Source organism: Choloepus didactylus, chromosome 4 (assembly GCF_015220235.1).
Source record: "Choloepus didactylus isolate mChoDid1 chromosome 4, mChoDid1.pri, whole genome shotgun sequence".
Taxonomy (NCBI): Eukaryota; Metazoa; Chordata; class Mammalia; order Pilosa; family Megalonychidae; genus Choloepus; species Choloepus didactylus.
This window is the reverse complement of record NC_051310.1, coordinates 71308024-71319457: the sequence shown is the minus strand read 5'-3', so window position 1 is coordinate 71319457 and position 11434 is coordinate 71308024. Positions and strand designations below refer to the sequence as shown.

The 11434-nt window shown below is 39.6% G+C and overlaps 1 long non-coding RNA gene and 3 other non-coding genes across 4 annotated transcripts; all 4 read left to right on the top strand.

Annotated features, from left to right (window-relative positions):
- The first annotated feature begins 5148 nt into the window (after nucleotides 1-5148).
- LOC119530859 lies at nucleotides 5149-8813 on the top strand. The gene is made up of 4 exons (XR_005216153.1): nucleotides 5149-5280; nucleotides 5569-5694; nucleotides 6888-7015; nucleotides 8684-8813. It is a non-coding gene; the product is annotated as an uncharacterized LOC119530859 (long non-coding RNA).
- Nucleotides 5333-5411, top strand: LOC119533583. The gene has a single exon (XR_005216707.1). It is a non-coding gene; the product is annotated as a small nucleolar RNA SNORD115 (small nucleolar RNA).
- On the top strand, nucleotides 7067-7144 carry LOC119533602. Its single transcript, XR_005216725.1, has one exon. It is a non-coding gene; the product is annotated as a small nucleolar RNA SNORD115 (small nucleolar RNA).
- Nucleotides 8814-8861: 48 nt separating the features above from the next.
- On the top strand, nucleotides 8862-8940 carry LOC119533600. The gene has a single exon (XR_005216723.1). It is a non-coding gene; the product is annotated as a small nucleolar RNA SNORD115 (small nucleolar RNA).
- Nucleotides 8941-11434: the final 2494 nt, after the last annotated feature.

The following is an 11434-nucleotide window of genomic DNA, read 5'->3' as shown; positions in this document are numbered from 1 at the left end:
AGGGGCAATTAAGGTGCCTTGTTTGGGGATCCTTAATTTTCATTCTAGTATAGTGATTAGTATTGAGACATGAGAAGAATTGTGGTAAATTTGATTTTCCCTGCCTACCTGTATATTTTTATGGAAGCCATGCTTTTTCTGCTTGAAGCTTGCCTTCTCTATTCCATTTTTCCTAGCAGTATGTTCTAAGTCTGAGGCCAATCAAAAGCAGTAGTCTTTGACTACTATTTTTAACTAAATTCTTACAAGGATAAATGTTAGCTAGTGAACCCTAACAATTAAGCACTTACTTAACTAGTTCGAATAACATGAAAGGCATGATCAGAGGTTGTTCTAAATTTGAATAAGAATAATTGAGGAGCTCATCTTGACTCATTTGTTAACTTGATGGGATTTGGATTTGAGGAGGTATTCAACCCATTTGTATGCCCAGGGGAATACTCCTCAATATCAGTTCCTTGGTGGGGTCTAAGTTATTGTCAATTCAACACGTATTTCAATAAATTCCTGTACTTGAGGGAAGCTGGCTTATATGACAGAAAATACCAAGATTACCAATGTATAAATGGAGGAGAAAAGAGATAGCAGAATATAGCCCCAAAGTACCATGTCATGTAAGTCACTTCCCATTATGGAAAGAGCATGGTAAGATTTATGCTGGTTGGTCAACAAATATCATAGAGACCAGTTAATTGAAGAATTCAGCAAGATGAATCACAATACAGCTTGAAGCTTTCAAAATTGATTAGGAGTTCTTTTATTTTTTTATTTTTGCAAGAACAATTTTCTTTTATTGAAATACAGGGAAAAAACATTAAGACATGACAGGATTCAGGGTTAACTTCTCTCCTGAGCATGATTTTGGGTCCGATATAATGGAGAATTGTACTGACCTTAGCATTTTTGTTCTATCAGAATAGTATGTGAAGTAGTTGGTGCATTGTAAACAATCAAATCTTGAAACAAGAGGACTCATGCTTCCATGAAATTCCTGCATTTCTTGGGACATATTTCAAGGACTTATGGAATATTGCACCAAATTTGTATGCAACATTACAGGCATAGATTCCAGATATGAAAATTTTTGCAAAATGCCTAGTATGAGAGAGACAGAAGTTGCTGGCATAGAGAGGAGTGGAAGTTACTTAGTCCTGCCAGAGCAACTAATAAAAAAAAACCAGGAACAACTAGTAAAAGATCTAGAATAACTGCTGGGAGATGATGGCTACTGTTCACACATTGTGCAGCAATCTGAATTGGGAGAAATGCCTGAGATCACAGCACAAAATCTGAAAGTAAAACTGTGGACATGATTTGAGAACCCCCTCTCTCACAGCAGCCTGAACTTCAAAACCTTGTGGTGCTACAGAGCAGCACTCTCTGAACAAGCAAATATACCCCAGCCCAGCTCCAACTGGGGATTTAATGTTAACCACTCAATACAAACTATGAATCCCCAACAAGCAGAGGTTTTTGGTGATGACTGACCCTGGAGAGTCAGGGGAAGTATCTGTCTTGGGATGGGGAGCCCAGAGGGTAGGGTGCTATCTCTGGCCAATGGGTGAATCTGGGGGCCATAGACTGATCCTGAAATGGACTTTCTGTCCCTTTCTCTCTCTCTGAAGCTGGGTGGCTCAGTGGAGAAAGCTTCAGCCATTTTCAGCTAGCAGTGTTCTGCAGTAGAGAAAGCCTCAGCTATTTTAAACTTACAGCACTCTGACCCAGACAAGGGTGGAGGTAGCAGAGTCAGAGAAAAAAAGAATCTCTTTATATTCAAATGACCTCTCTCTCTAGGGGGCATATCTTCCTAAGAGAAAAGAGGTGGGGCCCAGCTCTACTACTCACCTTCCATTCAGAACCAGACCCCTGGGGGAAAACAGCCACCGGTCACACCTCCATAGTCTGGAGTGACAGGCTGACAGGTGCCACCTGCTGTGCAAAAAAGCCCAGGGTGTGTCAATCCTCTAAGATACACCATCAGGGAAGCTGGATACTGAATATTTCTTCCTTTTGGAACCTGAGCCTGTTCTCATCTGGGAAAACCTGATTAGGGTGGCCAAGGAGGGCAGATGCCTAGACAACAGAAAACTACAACATGCACTAAGAAAAATGAAGTTATGGCTGAGTCAAAGGAACAAACTTACACTTCAACTGAGATACAGGAATTTAAACAAGTTATGCTAAATCAATTCAAAAAGTTTAGAGAAGATATGGCAAAAGAGATACAGGCTATAAAGGAAACACGGCATACATAAGGCAGAAACAGAGTTTGAAAAAACAGCTGGCAGAATCTATGGAAATGAAAGGCACAGCACAAGAGATGAAAGACATAATGGAAACATACAACAGCAGATCTCAAGAGGCAGAAGAAAGCACTCAGGAACTGCAGAACAAGGCACCTGAAAGCCTACATACAAAAGGACAGATAGAGAAAAGAATGGAAAAATATGAGCAACATCTCTGGGAACTAAAGGACAAAACAAAATACAGGAATGTACATATCATTGGTTCCCAGAAGGAGAAGAGAAGGGAAAAGGGGCAGAAGCAATAATAGAGGAAATAGTCAATGAAAATTTCCCATCTGTTATGAGAGACATAAAATTCCCATCTCTTAGGAGAGACATAAAATTACAGACCCAAGAAGCACAGCATAATCCAAACATAATAGCAGCAAGAGAAAAGCAATCCGTCACATACAAAGGAAGCTTAATAAGATGATGTGTGGATTTCTCATCAGAAACCATGAAGGCAAGAAGGAAGTGGTGTGATAAGTTTAAGATACTGAAAGAGAAAAACCACCAACCAAGAATCCTATATCTGGCAAAACCGTCCTTCAAATATGAAGAGAGTTCAAAATGTTCTCTGACAAACAAACAATGACAGAGTTTGTGAACAAGATACCTGCTCTACAGGAAATACTAAATGGAGCACTATAGACTGATAGAAAAAGACAGGAGTGAGAGGTTTGGAACACAATTTTGGATGATGGTACAACAGCAATGTAAGTACACTGAACAAAGATGACTGTGAGTATGGTTGAAAGAGGAAGGTTAGGACCATGTGGGACACCAGAAAGGAAGAGGAAAGATAAAGACTGGGACTGGATAACTCAGTGAAACCTAGAGTGTTAAACAATTGTGATAAAATGTACAAATATGTTTTTTCATGAGGGAGAACAAATGAATGTCAACCTTCAAGGTGTTAAAAATAGGGAGGTATTGGGGGGAAAATACAGTCAAGGTAAGCTAGAGATTATAATTAACAGAATTATTGTATTATGCTTCCTTTAATGTGACAAAGACAATATACCAAGGTAAATGCAGATAAGAGGGGAGCATAGGGCAGGGGTGTGAGACACTTGGCATTGGTGGTGTTGTCTGAGTCTTTATTCTACTTTGATCTAAGGTTATCTTTCCTTTTGCTGCTTCCTAGCTATCATGTTGTTGTTGTTTTCTCTTGTTTTTCTTTTTCTTTTGCCTGTCTACCTTCTTTGATTCTTCCTCCTGCTTTGTGGAAGAAATGTAGATGTCCTTATGTAGATAGTGGTGAGGGTGGTTAACACATAATTATGTGATGGTACAGGGAACCATAGATTGTTTACTTAGGATGGAATGTATGGGAAATGAACAAAACCATCTTAAAAAAATGGGTTGATGAGGAAACCTTGAGGGCAATATACTGAGTGAAAAAAGCCAGACACATAAGGACAAATATTGCAGGGTCTCACTGATTGGAACTAATCATAATATGTAAACTCATAGACATGAAATATAAGTTACCAATGTATAGAACAAGGCTAAAGAATGGGGAGTGGTTGCTTAGTATGAGCAGAACATTCAACTAGGTTGAACTTAAGTGTTTGGAAATGAACAGAGGTGACAGTAGCATGTGTGAGAATATCTAACAGTGCTGAATGGTGCATGAATGGGATGGAAAGGGTAAGCTCAGTGTCACATATGTCACCAGAAGGAAAGTTGGAGGTTAAAAGATGGAAATATATAAAACAGTGAACCTTGTGGTGGGCAATGTCCAAGATTAACCATACAAATATTAGAAATCTCTTCCATGAACTAGAACAAATGTATGATGCTACAACTAGAAGTTAATAATAGAGGGGCATATAGGAAAGAAATATATACCTATTCCAAACTATATACTATAGTTAGTAGTATTTCAATGTTCTTTCGTAAACAGTAACAAATATACTACACCAATACTATGTGTCAACAATGGAGGAGGGTGGTTAGGGGTATGGGAGGATTTGAGTTTCCTTTTTTTTCTGGCTTTGTTTCTTTTCTGGAGTAATGAAAATGTTCTAAAAATTGAACAAAAATTAATTGTGGTGATGGATGCACAGCTGAATGATGGTCCTGGGGCCAACTGATTGTAAACTTTGGATCTTTGGATTAACTGTATGGTGTGAGAACATCACAACTAAAAAAAATGTCTATTATGAGAGTTCAGTTGAATTCACAATGCCATATTAATATTGCATGACCCTTGAGAATATAGGTTGATGATATCAAGGGATGAGCTAATGGAATATGAAATAAAAAGTAACATATACAGAATATAGAACAAGTTATAGTCTCCCCTTCAACTTCACTGACAATGGTGTAAACCCTACTAAGGTGTCCCATTAGAAGAGACACTGTGGTGGCTCATAGCACCATAAATTGAGGAAAATAGTTTCTGTAGCCTGGCAAATGATCACATTTCCAAATGGGGGCAGATCAAGAGCTTCTGTGAAATTCCTATCAATACCTGGCCTAGGTTTCAGGATCAGGGCACGAGCCATGCACAGAATGATACTGGAGATACTGCTCCTGACTTTGTCGGGTTGGCAAAATCCCTAATGTGAGATTCCTGATGCATCCCCAATGCCAATATTCCACCTGCTTCACCCAGGTACATATTGGCTGGGGGGATGATGTGATGGCCTGGAGTTACATGAAAACTCTATGCACCCTTTAATGCAAGAAACCTGTCATGTCCTCCACTTGGTGTGTCAATATCCAGGGCCTCGACCCGATTATGTGGGTCTCTTTACAAGAGGGACAAGTTAGTCCATGACATTTTGGAAGGCAGAAGCAACACCCTGGAGGGCCTTGGTCCATCTTTAACTTAGGTCTTACTGATGTTGCCCTAGATGGAGAGCCTGTGGAAATGCAACAGTAGATACCTGACCTGTGCCAATGATATTCCCTCTTTGTATGTACTGCGACAAATTAGAAGAACTCCAATGTGATGTCACACAAGATTTTCAGGAAGGAATCTCTGGTAAGCATTTGCTATGGGAAAGGGACTGTATGAGTGGAGAGACTCCAGGCCTGGGTCGATGATGAGAACTGATCTTGTTGAAGACAGATGATGACATAAAAGTCATGCTCAATAGGATTACGCTGAGGCCCAGATCTCGGAGATGAAACAGGTGCAGGAATTCAGGATCCTTCGTTTTAACTGTAGTGCAGGGATTGGGATTGAGACATGGGAAACATTGTGGCAAATTTGATTTTCTGCAGACTACTGGTATATTTCTACTGAAGCCATCCATTTTGCTACTTACAGCTGCCTTCCATGTTCAAGTTTTCCTAGGCAGGTGATAAAATCTGTGCTCAATACCCAACAGTGGTCTTGTCAGATGTGTCTTTCGGAGGGAGGAGCTGTGGAAGGATGACCTCTCCATAATGGAAGGTGAGTGATTTATTTTTGACTAAGGTGTTGCACATGGGGTTGTTTGCTAGTGAAGCCTTCACCTGAGGCTTCTACTTGGTGTTTGAATAATATGATTGGCAGGACCAGAGTTTGTTCAAAATGTGAATTTGAATTCTTGAGGCAAACCTTCTGAGTAACCCTTGATACATTCGTAAACTTTTTAGGCTTTGTATTGGAGGAGGTATTCACAGCTTCTTGTAAGCCCAAGGAAATATTTCTCCTTATAAATCCCTTGCTGAAGCCTAACGTACTCCCCATTCATTGCATATTTAGATTGATTTGGTGTTTGGCATCAATGCTAATTCCCAGCTGATGGGAAGTTGTTCTATAGGAGAGGAAAAGCAAGGGAGATATGGCATGGTTTACATGGAGGAGTAGAGCGATAGCAGAATTTCATCTCACAGGTACTGTGATCCTTAAGTCCTTCCCCTTCCAGGAATAGCATGGCAAGACGTATGCGAGTTGGCCATCAAATTTCACAGAGAACCACTGATTGAACTGCACAGGCAAAATGAGTCCCAATAGAGCATTCCTTTCTGAGAATCGATGGTACACGATTTTGATGTTTTCATGAGAACCGTTTCCTTTTCCCGAAATTAGAGGGACACCACATTAAGTCATTTCATGTGAAGGTTGAACTTCTCTCCTGAGCATCTTTTTCATCTGACTTGGCAGATCCCAGCCTCCTGGTTCCATCTGGCTGGTTTGAGTAGCTGGTGGTGCATCATGCACACTGAAACTTCAAAATATGGTCATGTGCTGTGCTTCTCTGACATTCTTGTATTTCCTTGGGCCATGGTTCAGGAAAGTTGCCCCCAAATTGCATGCAACCTTATTGGATACCCAAGCCCAGAGCTGTAAGGATTTGCAAAGTCCCTAATATGAGAGTACTGTTGCATTCCCACTGCCAACATTACCCTTGTCTGACCCAGGTGGAGACAGATGAAGGATATCAAGGATTGTTCTGATGTTATGTGAAACCACCTGGAATGCACTCTAAATACATAACCTGTTATGTTTTCCTCTTTGGGTTCTCTGACCCATAGTCTGAAACCTTTTAATATGTTCTATAAGAGAGTTACCATGGTGGTCCATGTCATAAGAGAATACAGGAGCAGTGCAAAGGCAATAGTACTGTTCAGTTTAACCACTGTCTACCCATGTTGTTGTAGATGAGGACCCTGTAGTAATGCAACTGAAGACACCCATTGCAGAGTTGATTCCATCTCCCCATCATAATGCAAGGATGTTGTAGAACTCCAATACCATGGAAGCCCAGGCTTGCAGGAAGGAGTCCCTGGTAAGCATTTGGAGGTCAATGGGAAAGTATGAGTGGAGAGAGGCCTGGCTTGGGTTGATGATGAGAATGGATGTTGTTGAAGACAGATGATGACATAAAAATCATGCTCAATAGGATAACACTGAGCCCTGTTATAGGTGATGGGCTGAGCCACCCAGGTGTAGGAATGAGGTGTCCTTCATTTTGATTCTCTTACACTTATCAGGTTTGTGATACTATAATAAGAAAGACTGTGGCAAATTTGAGTTTCCCATGCATACTGGGACGTTTCTATGGAAGTCAAACATTCTGGTAGTTGAAGTCTGCCCTCATTCCTCTGTTTGCCATAACAGTGTGGTACCAGTCTTTGCTCAATTCGTTGCAGATTTGTGCCTGGTGTCTTTCTGAGGGGATAGCCAAGGAAATTGTAGCAGGCCATGAATGGAAAGTGAGTGAATTATTGTGAATGACCTGTTGCCAGTTGAATGTGAGCTGGTGAACCCTACCCCTTAGGCCCCTGTTGTGTCATATTTCCATAACCTGTATTCATCATCAAAGGTTTGTCCTGAATGCAAGTTTGAATAATTGAGGACTTCCTCTTGTGGAACCTCAAATTCCTGCTGGACTTGATAAGATTGAGGTTTGAGGAACTTTAGGCACCACTTTGTATGAACATGGGGATATGCCTAAGTAGCAAGTTATGGCTGATGTCCAGTTTCTTCTCAGTTCATTAAAATTTTGAACTGAGTTGCTGATTTTGTGGGTCAATGAATATTTCCATCTTGGGAGACATTGTAATATACATGAGAGAATGTCAGTGTTCCAAAGCCAATTCTGTGTGAAACCTGGCATTACATTCATGGATGAGGAAATGTATAGCAAAGTTGCTACCTCCAACGTTAAAGAGATTTCATTCTCTTATTCTTAGGGAAAGAATAGTTGATTACTTGTGAGCTCTGCTATTCAAATGTCTATGAGAACATCTGATTCAAGTGTGTCCCCTACTTGAGTCCCACAATGGCTTTATCTCTCATAAGGCCTTTAGACTGTTCTTGGCATCTTCATGAGAAACACTGCTTTCTCTGAAGTTACATGAAAATTACACTGAAACATATCAACTTACAGGGTTACCTTCTCTCTTGTTCTGTTTTTTTTTTTTGTCTGAAGAAATGAACAAGTTTAATGAGCACTCTCTTATTTTTCCTTTTATGTGGTCTTGGAGAATTCGTGTAGCCAAGCAAATACTCATGTCTCTGATAGGGGGCAGATCAATGGCTTCTGTGAAATTCCAATCAGTACCTGGTCTGTTTTTCAGGAACAAAGCATGACATATTCACCAAATGTTATTGCAGGTGTCTGTCCAGACTTTTGTGATTTGGCAAAATCGCTAATATGATTATTTCTGATGCATTTTCAATGCCAGTTTTCCACTTGATTCACATGTGTGCTTATTGGCTGGAAAACAATGGGATGGCCTGCTGTTATATGAAAATTCTCTATACATCTACTCTAAAGCTAAAAATTTGTCATGACCTCCACTTGGTGTTTCCTGATCCATGAGCTCAACACAATTAATGGGTCAGATACAAGGAGGACCAAGTTGGTACATGACAAGTTGGAAGGCAGGAGCAGCACCCACTGGAGAGCCTTGGTCCAAATTTAACCTCATTCTTATCCATGTTGTCCTAGACATGGACCCTGTGGACTGCAGTGGCAGATACCTGATGTGTGGCAATTTCATGATCTCTTTGAATGTACTACAGTGAATTAGAACTACAATGTTATGTCATCCAAGGCTTCAGGAATGGGACTCTGGTAAGCATTTGCCATGGTAAAGATACTGTATGAATCGAGAGACTCCTGGCTTGGGTCAATGATGAGACCATATCTTCTGGAAGACAAATGATGACATAAAAATAATGCTTAACAGGATTACACTGAGGCACAGAACTTGAAGATGACACGGGTGCAGGAATTCAGGATTGTTCATTTTCATTCTTCTTTTTTTGTTTTGTTTTTCTGTTTTTTGTTTTTAAATTAAAATTTTATTGAGATTGTTCAGATACCATACAACTATCCAAAGATCCAAAGTGTACAATCAATTGCCCACAGCACCACCATACAGCTGTGCATCCATCAACACAATTGTTTTTTTTTCAATTTTTAGAACATTTTCACTACTCCAGAAAAGAAACAAAGACAAAAAAAAAAGGAAACTCACATCCTCCCATACCCCTAACCACACCCCCCCTCCATTATTTATTCATAGTTTTGGTATAGTACATTTATTACTGTTGATGAAAGAATGTTAAAATACTACTAACTGTAGTATATAGTTTGCAATAGGTATATATTTTTTTCCCTATATGCCTCTCTATTATTAACCTCTAGTTATAGTGACATACATTTGTTCTAGTTCCTGAGAGAGATTTCTACTATTTGTAGAGTTAATCATGGACATTGTCCACCACAAGAGTCACTGTTTTATACATTCCCATCTTTTAATCTCCAGCTTTCCTTCTGGTGACATGCATGACTCTGAGATTACCCTTTCCACCACCTTCACACACCTTTTGGTACTGTTAGTTATTCTCATTATATGCTACCATCCCTGCTGTCCATTTCCAAATATTTAAGTTCACCCTAGTTGAACATTCTGCTCACAATAAGCAACTGCTCCCCATTCTTTAGCCTCATTCTATATCTTGGTAACTTATATTTCATGTCTATGAGTTTACATATTATAATTAGTTCATACAGTGAGACCCTGCAATATTTGCCTTTGTGTGTCTGTCTTATTTCACTCAATATAGTGCCCTCAAGATTTCTTCATCAACCCATTTCTTTTAAGATTCTTTTGTTCAAACACTATATATTCTGTCCTAAGTAAACAATTGTTGGTTCCCCATATAGTCACGTATTTATGTATTGAGCACCACTGCCACTCTCTATATAAGGACGTTTCTTCCACAAAGATGGAGGAAGAGTCAAAGAAGGCAGAGAGGCAAAAGAAAAAGGCAAGAGAAAGAGAGAAAAACAAACAAGCAAACAAAAAAAAAAACTTGATAGCTAGAAGGTGACAAAAGGAAAGACAGCATTAACCTAAAGTAGAATAAAGAGTCAGACAACATCACCAATGCCTGGAGTCCCATACCCTTCCCCTATTCCCCACCCCCCATATGCATTTAGCTTTGGTGTATTGCTTTTGTTACATTAAAGGAAGCATAATACAATGTTTCTGTTAATTCTAGCCTCTAGTTTGCATTGATTGTATTTCCCCCCTCCAATCCCACCCTATTTTTAACACCTTGCAATGTTGACATTCATTTGTTCTACCTCACGTAAAAACATATTTGTACCTTTTATTACAATTGTTGAGCATCCTAGGTTTCCCTGAGTTACACAGTCCTAGTCTTTATCATTCGTCTTTTGTTCTGGTGTCCCACATGATCCCAGCCTTCCTCTTTCAACCATATTCACAGTCATCTTTGTTCAGTGTACTTATGTTGCTGTACTACTATCTCCCAAAATTGTTTTCCAAACCTCTCACTCCTGTCTTTTCCTTCCTGTCTGCAGTGCTTCCTTTAGTGTTTCCTGTAGAACAGGTTTCTTGTTCACAAACTTGGTCATTGTCTGTTTGTCAGAGGATATTTTGAGCTTTCCCTCATATCTGAAGGACGGTTTTGCCAGATATAGGATTCTTGGTTGGTGGTTTTTCTCTTTCAGTATCTTAAATATATCACCCCACTTCCTTCTTGCCTCCATGTTTTCTATTGAGAAATCCACACGTAGTCTTATCAAGCTCCCTTTGTATGTGAATAGATCGTTTCTCTCTTGCTGCTTTCAGGTTTCTCTCTTTATCTTTGATATTTGATAACCAGATTGTTAAGTGTCTTGGCATAGGCCTATTCAGATCTATTCTGTTTGAGGTAAACTGCACTTCTTGGATCTGTAATTTTATGTCTTTCATAAGAGATGGGAAATTTTCATTGATTATTTCCTCTATTATTGCTTCTGCCCCTTTTCCCTTCTCTTCTCCTTCTGGGCACCAATGACACGTAAATTCTTGCTTTTCATTTTGTCTTTAAGTTCCCGGAGACGTTGCTTATATTTTTCCATTCTTTTCTCTATCTGTTCTTTTGTGTGTAGGCTTTCAGGTGCCTTGTTCTCCAATTCCTGAGTGTTTTCTTCTGCCTTTTGATATCTGCTGTTGTATGTTTCCAGTGTGTCTTTCATCTCTTGTGATGTGCCTTTCATTTCCATAGATTCTGCCAGTTGGTTTTTTGAACTTTCAATTTCTACCTTATGTACATCCTGTGTTTTCATTATATGGTTCATCTCTTTTGCCATATCTTCCCTAAACTTTTTGAATTGACTTACTATTAGTTGTTCCAATTCCTACATCACAGTTGAAGTGCAAGTTTGTTCCCCTGACCGAGC